This window comes from Pseudophryne corroboree, unplaced genomic scaffold (assembly GCF_028390025.1).
Source record: "Pseudophryne corroboree isolate aPseCor3 unplaced genomic scaffold, aPseCor3.hap2 scaffold_144, whole genome shotgun sequence".
Classification (NCBI taxonomy): domain Eukaryota; kingdom Metazoa; phylum Chordata; class Amphibia; order Anura; family Myobatrachidae; genus Pseudophryne; species Pseudophryne corroboree.
In genome coordinates, this window is record NW_026968068.1 from 1034645 (window position 1) to 1054848 (window position 20204).

The 20204-nt window shown below is 46.9% G+C and overlaps 13 non-coding genes across 13 annotated transcripts; 7 read left to right on the forward strand and 6 right to left on the reverse strand.

Annotated features, from left to right (window-relative positions):
• Positions 1 to 5616: 5616 nt before the first annotated feature.
• LOC134997047 (U1 spliceosomal RNA) lies at positions 5617 to 5780 on the reverse strand. Its single transcript, XR_010199602.1, has one exon. It is a non-coding gene; the product is annotated as a U1 spliceosomal RNA (small nuclear RNA).
• A 655-nt stretch (positions 5781 to 6435) lies between these two features.
• On the reverse strand, positions 6436 to 6598 carry LOC134997235 (U1 spliceosomal RNA). The gene has a single exon (XR_010199780.1). It is a non-coding gene; the product is annotated as a U1 spliceosomal RNA (small nuclear RNA).
• A 152-nt stretch (positions 6599 to 6750) lies between these two features.
• On the reverse strand, positions 6751 to 6914 carry LOC134997121 (U1 spliceosomal RNA). The gene has a single exon (XR_010199674.1). It is a non-coding gene; the product is annotated as a U1 spliceosomal RNA (small nuclear RNA).
• Positions 6915 to 7588: 674 nt separating this feature from the next.
• Positions 7589 to 7751, reverse strand: LOC134997313 (U1 spliceosomal RNA). The gene has a single exon (XR_010199846.1). It is a non-coding gene; the product is annotated as a U1 spliceosomal RNA (small nuclear RNA).
• A 152-nt stretch (positions 7752 to 7903) lies between these two features.
• Positions 7904 to 8067, reverse strand: LOC134997097 (U1 spliceosomal RNA). The gene has a single exon (XR_010199650.1). It is a non-coding gene; the product is annotated as a U1 spliceosomal RNA (small nuclear RNA).
• Positions 8068 to 9448: 1381 nt separating this feature from the next.
• On the reverse strand, positions 9449 to 9522 carry TRNAN-AUU (transfer RNA asparagine (anticodon AUU)). Its single transcript has one exon. It is a non-coding gene; the product is annotated as a tRNA-Asn (tRNA).
• Positions 9523 to 16300: 6778 nt separating this feature from the next.
• LOC134997065 (U1 spliceosomal RNA) lies at positions 16301 to 16464 on the forward strand. The gene has a single exon (XR_010199619.1). It is a non-coding gene; the product is annotated as a U1 spliceosomal RNA (small nuclear RNA).
• A 152-nt stretch (positions 16465 to 16616) lies between these two features.
• On the forward strand, positions 16617 to 16779 carry LOC134997243 (U1 spliceosomal RNA). The gene has a single exon (XR_010199788.1). It is a non-coding gene; the product is annotated as a U1 spliceosomal RNA (small nuclear RNA).
• Positions 16780 to 17450: 671 nt separating this feature from the next.
• Positions 17451 to 17614, forward strand: LOC134997098 (U1 spliceosomal RNA). The gene has a single exon (XR_010199651.1). It is a non-coding gene; the product is annotated as a U1 spliceosomal RNA (small nuclear RNA).
• A 152-nt stretch (positions 17615 to 17766) lies between these two features.
• On the forward strand, positions 17767 to 17929 carry LOC134997314 (U1 spliceosomal RNA). The gene has a single exon (XR_010199847.1). It is a non-coding gene; the product is annotated as a U1 spliceosomal RNA (small nuclear RNA).
• A 673-nt stretch (positions 17930 to 18602) lies between these two features.
• Positions 18603 to 18766, forward strand: LOC134997145 (U1 spliceosomal RNA). The gene has a single exon (XR_010199697.1). It is a non-coding gene; the product is annotated as a U1 spliceosomal RNA (small nuclear RNA).
• Positions 18767 to 18918: 152 nt separating this feature from the next.
• LOC134997236 (U1 spliceosomal RNA) lies at positions 18919 to 19081 on the forward strand. Its single transcript, XR_010199781.1, has one exon. It is a non-coding gene; the product is annotated as a U1 spliceosomal RNA (small nuclear RNA).
• Positions 19082 to 19736: 655 nt separating this feature from the next.
• LOC134997048 (U1 spliceosomal RNA) lies at positions 19737 to 19900 on the forward strand. Its single transcript, XR_010199603.1, has one exon. It is a non-coding gene; the product is annotated as a U1 spliceosomal RNA (small nuclear RNA).
• The last annotated feature ends 304 nt before the right edge of the window (positions 19901 to 20204 follow it).

Here is a 20204-nt window from a genome sequence, read left to right on the forward strand (position 1 = left end):
ATGGCTAGTGGTTCAGCTTCACATGAGGATGGAAGCACTCAGCCTCTCGCTAGAAAAATGAAAAGACTTAAGCTGGCAAAAGCACAGCAAAGAACTGTGCGTTCTTCAAAATCACAAATCCACAAGGAGAGTCCAATTGTGTCGGTTGCGATGCCTGACCTTCCCAACACTGGACGTGAAGAGCATGCACCTTCCACCATTTGCACGCCCCCTGCAAGTGCTGGAAGGAGCACCCGCAGTCCAGTTCCTGATAGTCAGATTGAAGATGTCAGTGTTGAAGTACACCAGGATGAGGAGGATATGGGTGTTGCTGGCGCTGGGGAGGAAATTGACAAGGAGGATTCTGATGGTGAGGTGGTTTGTTTAAGTCAGGCACCCGGCGAGACACCTGTTGTCCGTGGGAGGAATATGGCCATTGACATGCCTGGTGAAAATACCAAAAAAATCAGCTCTTCGGTGTGGAAGTATTTCAACAGAAATGCGGACAACAGGTGTCAAGCCGTGTGTTGCCTTTGTCAAGCTGTAATAAGTAGGGGTAAGGACGTTAACCACCTCGGAACATCCTCCCTTATACGTCACCTGCAGCGCATTCATCATAAGTCAGTGACAAGTTCAAAAACTTTGGGCGACAGCGGAAGCAGTCCACTGACCAGTAAATCCCTTCCTCTTGTAACCAAGCTCACGCAAACCACCCCACCAACTCCCTCAGTGTCAATTTCCTCCTTCCCCAGGAATGCCAATAGTCCTGCAGGCCATGTCACTGGCAATTCTGACGAGTTCTCTCCTGCCTGGGATTCCTCCGATGCATCCTTGAGTGTAACGCCTACTGCTGCTGGCGCTGCTGTTGTTGCTGCTGGGAGTCGATGGTCATCCCAGAGGGGAAGTCGTAAGACCACTTTTACTACTTCCACCAAGCAATTGACTGTCCAACAGTCCTTTGCAAGGAAGATGAAATATCACAGCAGTCATCCTGCTGCAAAGCGGATAACTGAGGCCTTGGCATCCTGGGCAGTGAGAAACGTGGTTCCGGTATCCATCATTACTTCAGAGCCAACTATAGACTTGATTGAGGTACTGTGTCCCCGGTACCAAATACCATCTAGGTTCCATTTCTCTAGGCAGGCGATACCGAAAATGTACACAGACCTCAGAAAAAGACTCACCAGTGTCCTAAAAAATGCAGTTGTACCCAATGTCCACTTAACCACGGACATGTGGACAAGTGGAGCAGGGCAGACTCAGGACTATATGACTGTGACAGCCCACTGGGTAGATGTATTGACTCCCGCCGCAAGAACAGCAGCGGCGGCACCAGTAGCAGCATCTCGCAAACGCCAACTCTTTCCTAGGCAGGCTACGCTTTGTATCACCGCTTTCCAGAATACGCACACAGCTGAAAACCTCTTACGGCAACTAAGGAAGATCATCACAGAATGGCTTACCCCAATTGGACTCTCCTGTGGATTTGTGGCATCGGACAACGCCAGCAATATTGTGCGTGCATTATATCTGGGCAAATTCCAGCACGTCCCATGTTTTGCACATACCTTGAATTTGGTGGTGCAGAATTATTTAAAAAACGACAGGGGCGTGCAAGAGATGCTGTCGGTGGCCACAAGAATTGCGGGACACTTTCGGCGTACAGGCACCACGTACAGAAGACTGGAGCAACACCAAAAACGCCTGAACCTGCCCTGCCATCATCTGAAGCAAGAAGTGGTAACGAGGTGGAATTCAACCCTCTATATGCTTCAGAGGATGGAGGAGCAGCAAAAGGCCATTCAAGCCTATACATCTGACCACGATATAGGAGGTGGAATGCACCTGTCTCAAGCGCAGTGGAGAATGATTTCAACGTTGTGCAAGGTTCTGCAACCTTTTGAACTTGCCACACGTGAAGTCAGTTCAGACACTGCCAGCCTGAGTCAGGTCATTCCCCTCATCAGGCTTTTGCAGAAGAAGCTGGAGACATTGAAGGAGGAGCTAAGACAGAGCGATTCCGCTAGGCATGTGGGACTTGTGGATGGAGCCCTTCATTCGCTTAACCAGGATTCACGGGTGGTCAATCTGTTGAAATCAGAGCACTACATTTTGGCCACCGTGCTCGATCCTAGATTTAAAACCTACGTTGTATCTCTCTTTCCGGCAGACACAAGTCTGCAGGGGTTCAAAGACCTGCTGGTGAGAAAATTATCAAGTCAAGCGGAACTTGATCGGTCAACAGCTCCTCCTTCACATTCTCCCGCAATTGGGGGTGCGAGGAAAAGGCTCAGAATTCCGAGCCCACCCGCTGGCGGTGATGCAGGGCAGTCTGGAGCGACTGCTGATGCTGACATCTGGTCCGGACTGAAGGACCTGCCAACGATTACGGACATGTCGTCTACTGTCACTGCATATGATTCTCTCACCATTGAAAGAATGGTGGAGGATTATATGAGTGACCGCATCCAAGTAGGCATGTCAGACAGTCCGTACGTATACTGGCAGGAAAAAGAGGCAATTTGGAGGCCCTTGCACAAACTGGCTTTATTCTACCTAAGTTGCCCTCCCACAAGTGTGTACTCCGAAAGAGTGTTTAGTGCCGCCGCTCACCTTGTCAGCAATCTGCGTACGAGGTTACTTCCAGAAAATGTGGAGAAGATGATGTTCATTAAAATGAATTATAATCAATTTCTCCGTGGAGACATTGACCAGCAGCAATTGCCTCCACAAAGTACACAGGAAGCTGAGATGGTGGATTCCAGTGGGGACGAATTGATAATCTGTGAGGAGGGGGATGTACACGGTGATGAATCGGAGGATGATGATGAGGTGGACATCTTGCCTCTATAGAGCCAGTTTGTGCAAGGAGAGATTAATTGCTTCTTTTTTGGTGGGGGTCCAAACCAACCCGTCATTTCAGTCACAGTCGTGTGGCAGACCCTGTCACTGAAATGATGGGTTGGTTAAAGTGTGCATGTCCTGTTTATACAACATAAGGGTGGGTGGGAGGGCCCAAGGCAATTCCACCTTGCACCTCTTTTTTCTTTTATTTTTCTTTGCGTCATGTGCTGTTTGGGGAGTGTTTTTTGGAAGGGCCATCCTGCGTGACACTGCAGTGCCACTCCTAGATGGGCCAGGTGTTTGTGTCGGCCACTTGGGTCGCTGAGCTTAGTCACACAGCTACCTCATTGCGCCTCTTTTTTTCTTTGCGTCATGTGCTGTTTGGGGAGTGTTTTTTGGAAGGGCCATCCTGCGTGACACTGCAGTGACACTCCTAGATGGGCCAGGTGTTTGTGTCGTCCACTTGGGTCGCTGAGCTTAGTCACACAGCTACCTCATTGCGCCTCTTTTTTTCTTTGCGTCATGTGCTGTTTGGGGAGTGTTTTTTGGAAGGGCCATCCTGCGTGACACTGCAGTGCCACTCCTAGATGGGCCAGGTGTTTGTGTCGGCCACTTGGGTCGCTGAGCTTAGTCACACAGCTACCTCATTGCGCCTCTTTTTTTCTTTGCGTCATGTGCTGTTTGGGGAGTGTTTTTGGAAGGGCCATCCTGCGTGACACTGCAGTGCCACTCCTAGATGGGCCAGGTGTTTGTGTCGGCCACTTGGGTCGCTGAGCTTAGTCACACAGCTACCTCATTGCACCTCTTTTTTTCTTTGCGTCATGTGCTGTTTGGGGAGTGTTTTTTGGAAGGGCCATCCTGCGTGACACTGCAGTGCCACTCCTAGATGGGCCAGGTGTTTGTGTCGGCCACTTGGGTCGCTGAGCTTAGTCACACAGCTACCTCATTGCGCCTCTTTTTTTCTTTGCATCATGTGCTGTTTGGGGAGTGTTTTTTGGAAGGGCCATCATGCGTGACACTGCAGTGCCACTCCTAGATGGGCCAGGTGTTTGTGTCGGCCACTTGGGTCACTGAGCTTAGTCATCCAGCGACCTCGGTGCAAATTTTAGGACTAAAAATAATATTGTGAGGTGTGAGGTGTTAAGAATAGACTGAAAATGAGTGGAAATTATGGTTATTGAGGTTAATAATACTTTGGGATCAAAATGACTCCCAAATTCTATGATTTAAGCTGTTTTTTAGGGTTTTTTGAAAAAAACACCCGAATCCAAAACACACCCGAATCCGACAAAAAAAATTCGGTGAGGTTTAGCCAAAACGCGTTCGAACCCAAAACACGGCCGCGGAACCGAACCCAAAACCAAAACACAAAACCCGAAAAATTTCCGGTGCACATCTCTAGTGGCCATGCCATGTCACTGTGCAGGAGCCAGGACCGCTCACACACTAGTCTCCGGTGCAGCCCCCAACCCCCGGGACACCCGGAGCAGCAAAATGTAGATTCAGGCCACCAGGCCACGCCCCTACCTATGAAACCATGCCTCCTTTTTACCATTGCGCTGCTTATCTGCGCGCACTGCATTACAATCTCCCTCGCCACCTCTCTGGGTGTCACCAGTGATAGTGACACCTCTGCCATGCTTGTAGCAGCTGGTCTTAAGATCTACGCCTCAAGCCCTGAGTGTTTGCCCTTGTGACTTGTTGATCATCATAGCAAAGCAGATGCTTACAGAAAACTGCAGGGGCTTAGATTGAAAATAAAAAAAATTGATGGGTATAAGGTAGAGAGGAGCGGGTTCGGTTCTCCGAGAACCGAATTCCCCACGAACTCCACGTGGTTTACACTGGTACGAGGCAGGCTCGGTTGTTCCCGCCTGACTCGGAAAACCTGAACAAGGGAAAATGTCATCATCCCGCTGTCGGATTCTCGCGAGATTCGGATTCCATATAAAGAGCTGCGCGTTGCCGCCATTTTTACTCGTGCATTGAAGAGAGAGCGGAGAGGACGTGGCTATGTTCTCTCAGTGGAAATCTCAATATCAGTGCTCAGTATCAGTGGATACTTATTGCTGCTCAGTAATACTAGTAGTGTGTCTCTCCTGCTCAGTGTCAGTTCTCAGTAGTATCCTCATCAGTGCTCAGTATCACTGCTCATTGTCTTGTGCTGCATTGTTGTGCTCAGCATACTACAGTACATTACTAATAGTCCAGTGCTGCATCTTGCTGCTCAGTGTCAGTTCTAGTATCCTCATCAGTGCTCACTATCACTGCTCATTGCATTGTGGTGTTCTGTATACTACAGTAACATAGTAATATAGTAACATATAGTAACATAGTTTTTGAGGTTGAATAGAGGCAAATTGCCCATCGTGTTCAACCTGTTTTAAGTTGTGATGATTCTACATACTTGCTGAATAATGTTTTATGACTAGTTAGCTACTACAACTCATGTTACCCCCGGATTAACCATGTTGATATTTTAAGTATTATAACCTTGGATAGCTTTTTCATTCAGAAATGTATCCATTCCTTTTTTAAATCCAATTACAGAGTCCGCCATTACCACCTTCCCTGGCAGGGAATTCCACATCCTGATTGCCCTAACAGTGAAGATCATAGTATCTCACCTGGCAGGTAAGTAGGAGTTGGGCCAGAGCTGTGGAGGATTGCTGCTCGGGCACCCCCTGTCAAGTGAAGGAGATCCAACTGAGGCAGCACAAGGGAACTCTCGAAAGAAGAACAAGGCTAGAGGAAGATCTGAGACAAAGAAATCTGACTTTTACCAGAGCTGACCAGAGGAAAGCACAAACACAGTCCCCCACTACCACAAATAATGCAGTCGAGTTTCCCACATTTGGGGAAATCACAGGGGTCAGCATACCCAGAATGCAATGAATGAACCTCACCCTGGGAGAACAATCTTCATGACCATGGTATCGCCTATGCAAAATAAGTATGATTTGGGATAGGGCTGGGGAGGGCCGCTGCTCAGGCACATCTCTGTCAAGTAAAGGAGATTCAACTGAGGCAGCACAAGGGAACTCTCATCTGGGGACAACAACTGCAGGGAGAACACATATTTTCAGATGAACATGGGAGGGCAGAAGGCTGCCTAATACTGAAGCACCCCCAAACAACAAACCAAATGCAACAACTAGTACAAGCATTCCTGGGGGAAGTTCTGCAGAAGACGGATTTGCATACGGTGATGTCATCCAAGCAGTGGGCCAAAGTTGTCTGGAACCCTCATCTGCATATGAAAAGAGAAAAGGGGTATGCAGGGCATGGCGGCCTTTTGCGGCGCTTGGATGACCCTTAGTTCGCATTAAACACCCCCACCCTCCTTCGGTGTGGGGCTCATGTTGACAATGCCCCAGCCCCTGAAGCATTCAAGCTGATTTCTTACAGCAGCTTGGCACTGTAACAGCTCCAGAGCTGCTCTGTAAGGCAAGTAAAAGGGTGTGTAGTTTGCATTGTGCATTGGAAGGCACAAAGTAAGCAGACAGGAGGAGAAGTCAGGATAGTGCACAAGGGTATAAAAGGGAGGGGCTCAAGAAAAAAGAAGTGGAAACAGACAGCAAACTAGGCTGGAGAGAGACCTGAGACAAAGAGATCTGAATTATACGAGAGCCGACCAGGGGAAACACAAATTATGCAGTCAAGTTTCCCACATTTGGGGAAATCGCAGGGGCAGCACACCCAGAGTGCAATGGGTGAGCCTTGCCCTGGGAGAAGCACCTTCATGATCATAGTATCTCACCTGGCAGGTAAGTAGGAGTTGGGCTTGAGCTGGGGAGGGTCGCTGCTCGGGCACCCCCCTGTCAAGTGAAGGAGATCCAACTGAGGCAGCACAAGGGAACTCTCGAAAGAAGAACAAGGCTAGAGGAAGATCTGAAACAAAGAAATCTGACTTTTACCAGAGCTGACCAGAGGAAAACACAAACACAGTCCCCCACTACCACAAATAATGCAGTCGAGTTACCCACATTTGGGGAAATCACAGGGGTCAGCATACCCAGAATGCAATGAATGAACCTCACCCTGGGAGAATAATCTTCATGACCATGGTATCTCCTATGCAAAATAAGTATGATTTGGGATAGGGCTGGGGAGGGCCGCTGCTCAGGCACATCTCTGTCAAGTAAAGGAGATTCAACTGAGGCAGCACAAGGGAACTCTCATCTGGGGACAACAACTGCAGGGAGAACACATATTTTCAGATGAACATGGGAGGGCAGAAGGCTGCCTAATACTGAAGCACCCCCAAACAACAAACCAAATGCAACAACTAGTGCAAGCATTCCTGGGGGAAGGCCTGCCGCAGATGGATTTGCATATGGTGATGTCATCCAAGCAGTGGGTCAAAGTTGGCTACAACCTTCGTCTGCATATGAAAAGAGAAAAGGGGCGTGCAGGGCATGGCGGCCTTTTGCGGTGCTTGGATGACCCTTAGTTTGCATTAAACACCCCCACCCTCCTTCGGTGTGGGTCGCATGTTGGCCATGCCCCAGCCCCTGAAGCATTCAAGCTGATTTCTTGCAGCAGCATGGCACTGTAACAGCTCCAGAGCTGCTCTGTAAGGCAAGTAAAAGGGTGTGGGCCCTGCAGCACTACCTGTAGTTTGCATTGTGCATTGGAAGGCACAAAGTAAGCAGACAGGAGGAGAAGTCAGGATAGTGCACAAGGGTATAAAAGGGAGGGGCTCAAGAAAAAAGAAGTGGAAACAGACAGCAAACTAGGCTGTAGAGAGACCTGAGACAAAGAGATCTGAATTATACGAGAGCCGACCAGGGGAAACACAAATTCTGCAGTCAAGTTTCCCACATTTGGGGAAATCGCAGGGGCAGCACACCCAGAGTGCAATGGGTGAGCCTTGCCCTGGGAGAAGCACCTTCATGATCATAGTATCTCACCTGGCAGGTAAGTAGGAGTTGGGCTAGAGCTGTGGAGGGTCGCTGCTCGGGCACCCCCCTGTCAAGTGAAGGAGATCCAACTGAGGCAGCACAAGGGAACTCTCGAAAGAAGAACAAGGCTAGAGGAAGATCTGAGACAAAGAAATCTGACTTTTACCAGAGCTGACCAGAGGAAAACACAAACACAGTCCCCCACTACAACAAATAATGCAGTCGAGTTACCCACATTTGGGGAAATCACAGGGGTCAGCATACCCAGAATGCAATGAATGAACCTCACCCTGGGAGAACAATCTTCATGACCATGGTATCTCCTATGCAAAATAAGTATGATTTGGGATAGGGCTGGGGAGGGCCGCTGCTCAGGCACATCTCTGTCAAGTAAAGGAGATTCAACTGAGGCAGCACAAGGGAACTCTCATCTGGGGACAACAACTGCAGGGAGAACACATATTTTCAGATGAACATGGGAGGGAAGAAGGCTGCCTAATACTGAAGCACCCCCAAACAACAAACCAAATGCAACAACTAGTGCAAGCATTCCTGGGGGAAGGCCTGCAGCAGATGGATTTGCATATGGTGATGTCATCCAAGCAGTGGGTCAAAGTTGGCTTCAACCCTCGTCTGCATATGAAAAGAGAAAAGGGGCGTGCAGGGCATGGCGGCCTTTTGCGGCGCTTGGATGACCCCTAGTTCGCATTAAACACCTCCACCCTCCTTCGGTGTGGGGCTCATGTTGGCTATGCCCCAGCCCCTGAAGCATACAAGCTGATTTCTTGCAGCAGCTGGGCACTGTAACAGCTCTAGAGCTGCTCTGTACGGCAAGTAAAAGGGTGTGGGCCCTGCAGCACTACCTGTAGTTTGCATTGTGCATTGGAAGGCACAAAGTAAGCAGACGGGAGAAGTCAGGATAGTGCGCAAGGGCATAGAAGGGAGCAGCTCAAGAAAAGAGAAGTGGAAACAGACAGCAAACTAGGCTGGAGAGAGACCTGAGACAAAGAGATCTGAATTATACGAGAGCCGACCAGGGGAAACACAAATTATGCAGTCAAGTTTCCCACATTTGCGGAAATCTGTCACCAGAAGAGCAATGCAAAATGTACAAGTGATATATTAAAATCATCTTCCATCTTGAATTTCAATGATGCATTGGGACAACAATTTTGTGAGAAACATCTTCACCCATAAAGAAAGATTTTCTTAATTCCTTATCTGTGTGCTGATTAGATATTACCTTGTTTTCACATTAAACAGACTTCCACATGAGAAAGCAGCAAGGATGCAGTAACGTTTATGTTTCCTGGTGTCAACCTGTATTATTTCAGTAGACATTGAAATGAGGATGCATCTTGCTGCCTTTCCAATGTAGCAAGTTTAATTCAGTAATAGGTGAAAAAACATTCCTACAAAGGTGTTAATCAGAGACTTGGCTTTGTGGACACTTTTCAGAGAGCAAATTTGTTAGCATAAAAATAAAGTCAGAAAATGAAGAGCTGTTTAATCACTCAATTGGACTTTTCTGCCAGCATAATTTTTTTTTCTCTGCAACCCACTGCTAAATTGTGCTTCCTAGCTGTTTTTTATAAAATCACTTAATCAAATCTAACTCTGATTACATCAGAGAAGGCCAGGTACCCTACACCATAAGAGGGGGTTTGAAATTTTGACTTGTCTACTTAAAGATCACCAAAATCTGATCACAAGGTCAATTACATCCCTGGGTGGGATTGAACCACCAACCTTTTGGTTAATAGCCAAACATGCTAACCGATTGCACCACAGAGACACCTCGTAAAAGTCCATTCTGACAAAGGCTAATAAGCATTCATCTAGAACGTTTCCTAGAAAAACTTTAAAAAGTCAATAATCTGGAGAGTTTTTGTAAGAAACACATTGCTACTTTCCCATGATGAGTGAGTGCTTCAGGATCTCTTGCACTTACATGAGCAGCAGAGTACTGCAACGGAAGCATGCTGGGCCCATAACCCAGAGGTAGGCAGATTGAAACTATCTTCTGCTATATGCATTGTTTTTTGTTAATTAAAGTAATCCAAAACTGGGATTGATATTTTGGCTCTTTTATTTTTACTTAAAGTACAATAACTTTTACCATTTTAATTTGTTTTAATAGTATATTGACAGTATTGTTTTCTTTCAAAAATCCACTTAATTTTCTTTACCCTATTATTAAAATGGTAATTGACAAAAACAAACTACATTGTCACCAGAAGAGCAGTACAAAATGTACAAGTGATATATTAAAATCATCATTCCAGCTTGAATTTCAATGATGCTTTGGTGCAACAATTTTGTGAGAAACATCTTCACCCATAAAGAAAGATTTTCTTAATTCCTTACCTGTGTGCTGATTAGATATCACCTTGTTTTCACATTAAACAGACTTCCCCATGAGGAAGCAGCAAGGATGCAGTGACGTTTATGTTTCCTGGTGTCAACCTGTATTATTTCAGTAGACATTGAAATGAGGATGCATCTTGCTGCCTTTCCAATGAAGCAAGTTTAATTCAGTAATAGGTGAAAAACCATTCCTACAAAGGTGTTAATCAGAGACTTTACTTTGTGGACACTTTTCAGAGAGCAAATTTGTTAGCATAAACATAAAATCAGAAAATGAAGAGCTGTTTAATCACTCAATTGGACTTTTCTGCCAGCATAGTTTTTTTTCTCTGCAACCCACTGCTAAATTGTGCTTCCTAGCTGTTTTTTATAAAATCACTTAATCAAATCTAACTCTGATTACATCAGAGAAGGCCAGGTACCCTACACCATAAAAGGGAGTTTGACATTTTGACTTGTCTACTTAAAGATTACCAAAATCTAATCACAAGGTCAATTACATCCATGGGTGGGATTGAACCACCAACCTTTTGGTTAATAGCCAAACATGCTAACCGATTGCACCACAGAGACACCTCGTAAAAGTATATACTGACAAAGGCTAATAAGCATTCATCTAGAACGTTTCCTAGAAAAACTTTAAAAAGTCAATAATCTGGAGAGTTTTTGTAAGAAACACATTGGTACTTTCCCATGATGAGTGAGTGCTTCAGGATCTCTTGCACTTACATGAGCAGCAGAGTACTGCAACGGAAGCATGCTGGGCCCATAACCCAGAGGTAGGCAGATTGAAACTATCCTCTGCTATATGCATTGTTTTTTGTTAATTAAAGTAATCCAAAACTGGGATTGATATTTTGGCTCTTTTATTTTTACTTAAAGTACAATAACTTTTACCATTTTAATTTGTTTTAATAGTATATTGACAGTATTGTTTTCTTTCAAAAATCCACTTAATTTTCTTTACCCTATTATTAAAATGGTAATTGACAAAAACAAACTACATTGTCACCAGAAGAGCAGTACAAAATGTACAAGTGATATATTAAAATCATCTTTCCAGCTTGAATTTCAATGATGCTTTGGTGCAACAATTTTGTGAGAAACATCTTCACCCATACCCAAGACTTACTAGGCTGAATATGTATACACTAGAAAAGAGGTGCCTAAGAGGAGATATTATTAATATCTTCAAATATGTAAAGATACATAACAAAGAGTTATCAGAGGAATTATTTATTAAAAGAACACGTGGTCACTCGCTGCGACTGGAGGAAATTCAGAATGCAATGGAGGAAAGGGTTCTTCACTGTTAGGGCAATCAGGATGTGGAATTCCCTGCCAGGGAAGGTGGTAATGGCGGACTCTGTAATTGGATTTAAAAAAGGAATGGATACATTTCTGAATGAAAAAGCTATCCAAGGTTATAATACTTAAAATATCAACATGGTTAATCCGGGGGTAACATGAGTTATAGTAGTTAACTAGTCATAAAACATTATTCAGCAAGTATGTAGAATCATCACAACTTAAAACAGGTTGAACACGATGGGCAATTTGCCTCTATTCAACCTCAAAAACTATGTTACTATATGTTACTATATTACTGTAGTATACAGAACACCACAATGCAATGAGCAGTGATAGTGAGCACTGATGAGGATACTAGAACTGACACTGAGCAGCAAGATGCAGCACTGGACTATTAGTAATGTACTGTAGTATGCTGAGCACCACAATGCAGCACAAGACAATGAGCAGTGATACTGAGCACTGATGAGGATACTACTGAGAACTGACACTGAGCAGGAGAGACACACTACTAGTATTACTGAGCAGCAATAAGTAACCACTGATACTGAGCACTGATATTGAGATTTCCACTGAGAGAACATAGCCACGTCCTCTCCGCTCTCTCTTCAATGCACGAGTAAAAATGGCGGCAACGCGCAGCTCTATATATAATATCCGAATCTTGCGAGAATCCGACAGCGGGATGATGACATTTTCCCTTGTTCAGGTTTTCCGAGTCAGGCGGGAACAACCGAGCCTGCCTCAGACCAGTGTAAACCACGTGGAGTTCGTGGGGAATTCGGTTCTCGGAGAACCGAACCCGCTCCTCTCTACCTTATACCCATCAATTTTTTTTATTTTCAATCTAAGCCCCTGCAGTTTTCTGTAAGCATCTGCTTCGCTATGATGATCAACAAGTCACAAGGGCAAACACTCAGGGCTTGAGGCATAGATCTTTGGACCAGCTGCTACAAGCATGGCAGAGGTGTCACTATCACTGGTGACACCCAGAGAGGTGGCGAGGGAGATTGTAATGCAGTGCGTGCAAATAAGCAGCGCAATGGTAAAAAGGAGGCATGATTTCATAGGTAGGGGCGTGGCCTGGTGGCCTGAATCTACATTTTGTTGCTCCGGGTGTCCCGGGGGTTGGGGGCTGCACCCGGGGACTAGTGTGTAAGCGGTGCTGGCTCCTGCACAGTGACAGGGCATGGCCACCCAGTATGACACCTCCCTTCTTGACCATGCTGTAATTGCAGTCGCACTGCAGTTCAGCGTGATCATAAACAATGGTGTAGCCTCCTGCTGGTGCAGACTGTATGTGCGCGCAGGAAGCCGCCACCATTTTTGTGATCACAGCGGCTGAATGTGATGTCATACAGCCGCTGTGACCACGCCCCCTGTGTCTCCTCCATTGCAGACCCCATTTTGAAGCCTTGCCCCCGCACTGCTCCATCCCTGACTTGGAAATGGAGTGTTGCTGACCCCACTCTCCCCCCCTGCCCGATTGACAGGCAGAGGCGATCGCATGCAGGCACATGCGTATGCTCTTAGCAATTTTTGCAGTTGGATTGCTTATTGTGATTGCAATCCAACCTGAATCAGGCCCTATTACCTATCACATAGCGCTGCGGGCAGTACAAAATTGGGTTAATATAGGAGAAAAACCCCCAGACCTGTGCTCCTTAACTGTACCTGGTGGCTAGTGGAGCGGCTGCCCAGTAATCAGTGTCCACCCCAGTGCGCACACGGCCCACCCCCTACGGCCACGCTCCCCTTAATCAGCGGCCTCGTGATCCGGAAGGGCGGTGTGTGTGTGACTGACCTTAGGAAGAAACCGGAGCCTCCGCTGCAGTGACCCAGCAACCAGGGCACGGGAGTATACAGCGCCGCTGGGAGTGATGAAGCTGCAGTAAAGATGTCTATTAGACCTAGCCTGCTGCAGCCCTTGTAGATTCTCATAAAACAAGTTCTTCTTTTCTTGTCAAAATTAATAGCTAAGAATAGGCTGCCTGAGGCAGGCCCCTGTTAAGTGGCCTGCTACTGAAGGCACCAACTACAAACTGAGCTCCCTGTTCATGGAAGCGGGGTTATAGAGGAGGATGCGCTGAGCATCTTGGGAACAGTCAAAAGCTTTGAGCCGGTTGGTGCCTCAGATCAAGATCCTACTCTACACCCCAATGTGAATCCTTGTGGAGTCCAGTGTACCCCACAGAAGAAATTAATGTGTCACACCCATTGGCAGCAACCTTAGAATAGCTGCTGACGGGCACAATTGAGAAAGGAAGGGGGGGGGCATTTGAATCCAGCACATAGATGCAATTCAAATATGTAATTTGTACCTTCCTATTTTAAAATATAATGGATGAACCTCACCCTGTGAGAACAATCTTCATGATCAAGAGATCTAATATGTAAAATAAGTATGAGTTGGGATAGGGCTGGGGAGGGTGGCAGCTCGGGCAGCCCCTCCCCCGTCAAGTTAAGGAGATTCAACTGAGGAAGCACAAGGGAACTCTCGTCTGGGGACAACAACTGCAGGGAGACCACATCTTTTCAGATGAACATGGGAGGGCGGAAGGCTGCCTAATACTGAAGCACCATCAAATATCAAACCATATCCAACAACTAGTACAAGCATTCCTGGGGGAAGGTCTGCAGCAGACGGATTTGCATACGGTGATGTCATCCAAGCAGTGGGCCAAAGTTGGCTGGAACCCTCATCTGCATATAAAAAGAGAAAAGGGGCATGCAGGGCATGGCGGCCTTTTGCAGTGCTTGGATGACCCCTAGTTCGCATTAAACACCCCCACCCTCCTTTGGTGTGGGGCTCATGTTGGCCATGCCCCATCCCCTGAAGCATTCATGCTGATTTCTTGCAGCAGCTGGGCACTGTAACAGCTCCAGAGCTGCTCTGTAAGGCAAGTAAAAGGGTGTGGGCCCTGCAGCACCACCTGTAGTTCGCATTGTGCGTTGGAAGGCACAAAGTAGGCAGACGGGAGGAGAAGTCAGGATAGTACACAAGGGCATCCTTTTCTCTTAGTCCGTAAAGGATGCTGGGGTCACATTAAGAACCATGGGGTATAGACGGGATCCGCAAGAGACATGGGCACTTTAAGACTTTCAAAGGGTGTGAACTGGCTCCTCCCTCTATGCCCCTCCTCCAGACTCCAGTTATAGGAACTGTGCCCAGGGAGACGGACATTTCGAGGAAATGATTTATTGTTAAACTAAGGTGAGCATCTTACCAGCTCACACCTTAAGCATGCCGCAGAACGTGGCAGAACGTGGCATTCAACAGAACACAAGCCAACGGCATGAACAATTGCAGCAAGAAGGCCAGGTACCCTACACCATAACAGGGGTTTTCGAAATTTTGACTTGTCTACTTAAAGATCACCAAAATCTGATAACAAGGTCAATTACATCCCTGGGTGGGATTGAACCACAAACCTTTTGGTTAATAGCCGTACACACTAACTGATTGCGCCACAGCGACACTTTGCAAAAGTACATACTGACAAAGGCTAATAAGCATTCTCATGCTGCTTTCTCATGTGGAAGTCTGTTTAATGTGAAAACAAGGTGATATCTAATTAGCACACAGGTAAGGAATTAAGAAAATCTTTATTTAAGGGTGAAGATGTTTCTCACAAAATTGTTGCCCCAATGCATCATTGAAATTCAAGCTGGAAAGATGATTTTAATATATCACTTGTACATTTTGTATTGCTCTTCTGGTGACAATGTAGTTTGTTTTTGTCAATTACCATTTTAATAATAGGGTAAAGAAAATTAAGTGGATTTTTGAAAGAAAACAATACTGTCAATATACTATTAAAACAAATTAAAATGGTAAAAGTTATTGTACTTTAAGTAAAAATAAAAGCTAAAATATCAATCCCAGTTTTGGATTACTTTAAATGGACTGCAGATCTCTCTTGGCCTGGACCTATGGGGGTCAAATGCAGGACATTGCATGTCAGCCATGTTGTCACATCTCGGCTGAAAGAATACAAAATTATATATATACAGTCACTTGAAAACATTATTGGTGATTATTCCTGCAGGTAATCACCACACCTTAGATCACATATAATTTGTGATCCTCCTTTCTCTATTCAAACGTGACAGCAAGGCTCACCCATTGCACTCTGGGTGTGCTGCTCCTGCGATTTCCCCAAATGTGGGAAACTTGACTGCATAATTTGTGTTTCCCCTGGTCGGCTCTCGTATAATTCAGATCTCTTTGTCTCAGGTCTCTCTCCAGCCTAGTTTGCTGTCTGTTTCCACTTCTCTTTTCTTGAGCTGCTCCCTTCTATGCCCTTGCGCACTATCCTGACTTCTCCCGTCTGCTTACTTTGTGCCTTCCAATGCACAATGCAAACTACAGGTAGTGCTGCAGGGCCCACACCCTTTTACTTGCCGTACAGAGCAGCTCTGGAGCTGTTACAGAGCCCAGCTGCTGCAAGAAATCAGCTTGAATGCTTCAGGGGCTGAGGCATAGCCAACATGAGCCCCACACCGAAGGAGGGTGGAGGTGTTTAATGCGGACTAGGGGTCATCCAAGCGCCGCAAAAGGCCGCCATGCCCTGCACGCCCCTTTTCTCTTTTCACATGCAGACGAGGGTTGAAGCCAACTTTGACCCACTGCTTGGATGACATCACCATATGCAAATCCATCTGCTGCAGGCCTTCCCCCAGGAATGCTTGCACTAGTTGTTGCATTTGGTTTGTTGTTTGGGGTTGCTTCAGTATTAGGCAGCCTTCTGCCCTCCCATGTTCATCTGAAAATATGTGTTCTCCCTGCAGTTGTTGTCCCCAGATGAGAGTTCCCTTGTGCTGCCTCAGTTGAATCTCCTTTACTTGACAGAGATGTGCCTGAGCAGCGGCCCTCCCCAGCCCTATCCCAAATCATACTTATTTTGCATAGGCGATACCATGGTCATGAAGATTGTTTTCCCAGGGTGAGGTTCATTCATTGCATTCTGGGTATGCTGACCCCTGTGATTTCCCCAAATGTGGGAAACTCGACTGCATTATTTGTGGTAGTGGGGGACTGTGTTTGTGCTTTCCTCTGGTCAGCTTTGGTAAAAGTCAGATTTCTTTGTCTCAGATCTTCCTCTAGCCTTGTTCTTCTTTCGAGAGTTCCCTTGTGCTGCCTCAGTTGGATCTCCTTCACTTGACAGGGGGGTACCCGAGCAGCGACCCTCCCCAGCTCTAGCCCAAATCCTACTTACCTGCCAGGTGAGATACTATGATCATGAAGGTGCTTCTCCCAGGGCAAGGCTCACCCATTGCACTCTGGGTGTGCTGCTCCTGCGATTTCCCCAAATGTGGGAAACTTGACTGCATAATTTGTGTTTCCCCTGGTCGGCTCTCGTATAGTTCAGATCTCTTTGTCTCAGGTCTCTCTCCAGCCTAGTTTGCTGTCTGTTTCCACTTCTCTTTTTTTGAGCTGCTCCCTTCTATGCCCTTGCGCACTATCCTGACTTCTCCCGTCTGCTTACTTTGTGCCTTCCAATGCACAATGCAAACTACAGGTAGTGCTGCAGGGCCCACACCCTTTTACTTGCCGTACAGAGCAGCTCTAGAGCTGTTTCAGTGCCCAGCTGCTGCAAGAAATCAGCTTGTATGCTTCAGGGGCTGGGGCATAGCCAACATGAGCCCCACACCGAAGGAGGGTGGAGGTGTTTAATGCGAACTAGGGGTCATCCAAGCGCCGCAAAAGGCCGCCATGCCCTACACGCCGCTTTTCTCTTTTCATATGCAGACGAGGGTTGAAGCCAACTTTGACCGACTGCTTGGATGACATCACCATATGCAAATCCATCTGCTGCAGGCCTTCCCCCAGGAATGCTTGCACTAGTTGTTGCATTTGGTTTGTTGTTTGGGGGTGCTTCAGTATTAGGCAGCCTTCTTCCCTCCCATGTTCATCTGAAAATATGTGTTCTCCCTGCAGTTGTTGTCCCCAGATGAGAGTTCCCTTGTGCTGCCTCAGTTGAATCTCCTTTACTTGACAGAGATGTGACTGAGCAGCGGCCCTCCCCAGCCCTATCCCAAATCATACTTATTTTGCATAGGAGATACCATGGTCATGAAGATTGTTCTCCCAGGGTGAGGTTCATTCATTGCATTCTGGGTATGCTGACCCCTGTGATTTCCCCAAATGTGGGTAACTCGACTGCATTATTTGTTGTAGTGGGGGACTGTGTTTGTGTTTTCCTCTGGTCAGCTCTGGTAAAAGTCAGATTTCTTTGTCTCAGATCTTTCTCTAGCCTTGTTCTTCTTTCGAGAGTTCCCTTGTGCTGACTCAGTTGGATCTCCTTCACTTGACAGGGGGGTGCCCGAGCAGCGACCCTCCCCAGCTCTAGCCCAACTCCTACTTACCTGCCAGGTGAGATACTATGATCATGAAGGTGCTTCTCCCAGGGCAAGGCTCACCCATTGCACTCTGGGTGTGCTGCCCCTGCGATTTCCCCAAATGTGGGAAACTTGACTGCAGAATTTGTGTTTCCCCTGGTCGGCTCTCGTATAATTCAGATCTCTTTGTCTCAGGTCTCTCTACAGCCTAGTTTGCTGTCTGTTTCCACTTCTTTTTTCTTGAGCCCCTCCCTTTTATACCCTTGTGCACTTTCCTGACTTCTCCTCCTGTCTGCTTACTTTGTGCCTTCCAATGCACAATGCAAACTACAGGTAGTGCTGCAGGGCCCACATCCTTTTACTTGCCTTACAGAGCAGCTCTGGAGCTGTTACAGTGCCAAGCTGCTGCAAGAAATCAGCTTGAATGCTTCAGGGGCTGGGGCATGGCCAACATGAGACCCACACGGAAGGAGGGTGGGGGTGTTTAATGCAAACTAAGGGTCATCCAAGCACCGCAAAAGGCCGCCATGCCCTGCACGCCCCTTTTCTCTTTTCATATGCAGACGAAGGTTGAAGCCAACTTTGACCCACTGCTTGGATGACATCACCATATGCAAATCAATCTGCGGCAGGCCTTCCCCCAGGAATGCTTGCACTAGTTGTTGCATTTGGTTTGTTGTTTGGGGGTGCTTCAGTATTAGGCAGCCTTCTGCCCTCCCATGTTCATCTGAAAATATGTGTTCTCCCTGCAGTTGTTGTCCCAGATGAGAGTTCCCTTGTGCTGCCTCACTTGAATCTCCTTTACTTGACAGAGATGTGCCTGAGCAGCGGCCCTCCCCAGCCCTATCCCAAATCATACTAATTTTGCATAGGAGATACCATGGTCATGAAGATTATTCTCCCAGGGTGAGGTTCATTCATTGCATTCTGGGTATGCTGACCCCTGTGATTTCCCCAAATGTGGGTAACTCGACTGCATTATTTGTGGTAGTGGGGGACTGTGTTTGTGTTTTCCTCTGGTCAGCTCTGGTAAAAGTCAGATTTCTTTGTTTCAGATCTTCCTCTAGCCTTGTTCTTCTTTCGAGAGTTCCCTTGTGCTGCCTCAGTTGGATCTCCTTCACTTGACAGGGGGGTGCCCGAGCAGCGACCCTCCCCAGCTCAAGCCCAACTCCTACTTACCTGCCAGGTGAGATACTATGATCATGAAGGTGCTTCTCCCAGGGCAAGGCTCACCCATTGCACTCTGGGTGTGCTGCCCCTGCGATTTCCCCAAATGTGGGAAACTTGACTGCATAATTTGTGTTTCCCCTGGTCGGCTCTCGTATAATTCAGATCTCTTTGTCTCAGGTCTCTCTCCAACCTAGTTTGCTGTCTGTTTCCACTTCTTTTTTCTTGAGCCCCTCCCTTTTATACCCTTGTGCACTATCCTGACTTCTCCTCCTGTCTGCTTACTTTGTGCCTTCCAATGCACAATGCAAACTACACACCCTTTTACTTGCCTTACAGAGCAGCTCTGGAGCTGTTACAGTGCCAAGCTGCTGTAAGAAATCAGCTTGAATGCTTCAGGGGCTGGGGCATTGGCAACATGAGCCCCACACCGAAGGAGGGTGGGGGTGTTTAATGCGAACTAAGGGTCATCCAAGCGCCGCAAAAGGCCGCCATGCCCTGCATACCCCTTTTCTCTTTTCATATGCAGATGAGGGTTCCAGCCAACTTTGGCCCACTGCTTGGATGACATCACCGTATGCAAATCCGTCTTCTGCAGAACTTCCCCCAGGAATGCTTGTACTAGTTGTTGCATTTGGTTTGTTGTTTGGGGGTGCTTCAGTATTAGGCAGCCTTCTGCCCTCCCATGTTCATCTGAAAATATGTGTTCTCCCTGCAGTTGTTGTCCCCAGATGAGAGTTCCCTTGTGCTGCCTCAGTTGAATCTCCTTTACTTGACAGAGATGTGCCTGAGCAGCGGCCCTCCCCAGCCCTATCCCAAATCATACTTATTTTGCATAGGCGATACCATGGTCATGAAGATTGTTCTCCCAGGGTGAGGTTCATTCATTGCATTCTGGGTATGCTGACCCCTGTGATTTCCCCAAATGTGGGAAACTCGACTGCATTATTTGTGGTAGTGGGGGACTGTGTTTGTGCTTTCCTCTGGTCAGCTCTGGTAAAAGTCAGATTTCTTTGTCTCAGATCTTCCTCTAGCCTTGTTCTTCTTTCGAGAGTTCCCTTGTGCTGCCTCAGTTGGATCTCCTTCACTTGACAGGGGGTGCCCGAGCAGCAATCCTCCACAGCTCTGGCCCAACTCCTACTTACCTGCCAGGTGAGATACTATGATCTTCACTGTTAGGGCAATCAGGATGTGGAATTCCCTGCCAGGGAAGGTGGTAATGGCGGACTCTGTAATTGGATTTAAAAAAGGAATGGATAAATTTCTGAATGAAAAAGCTATCCAAGGTTA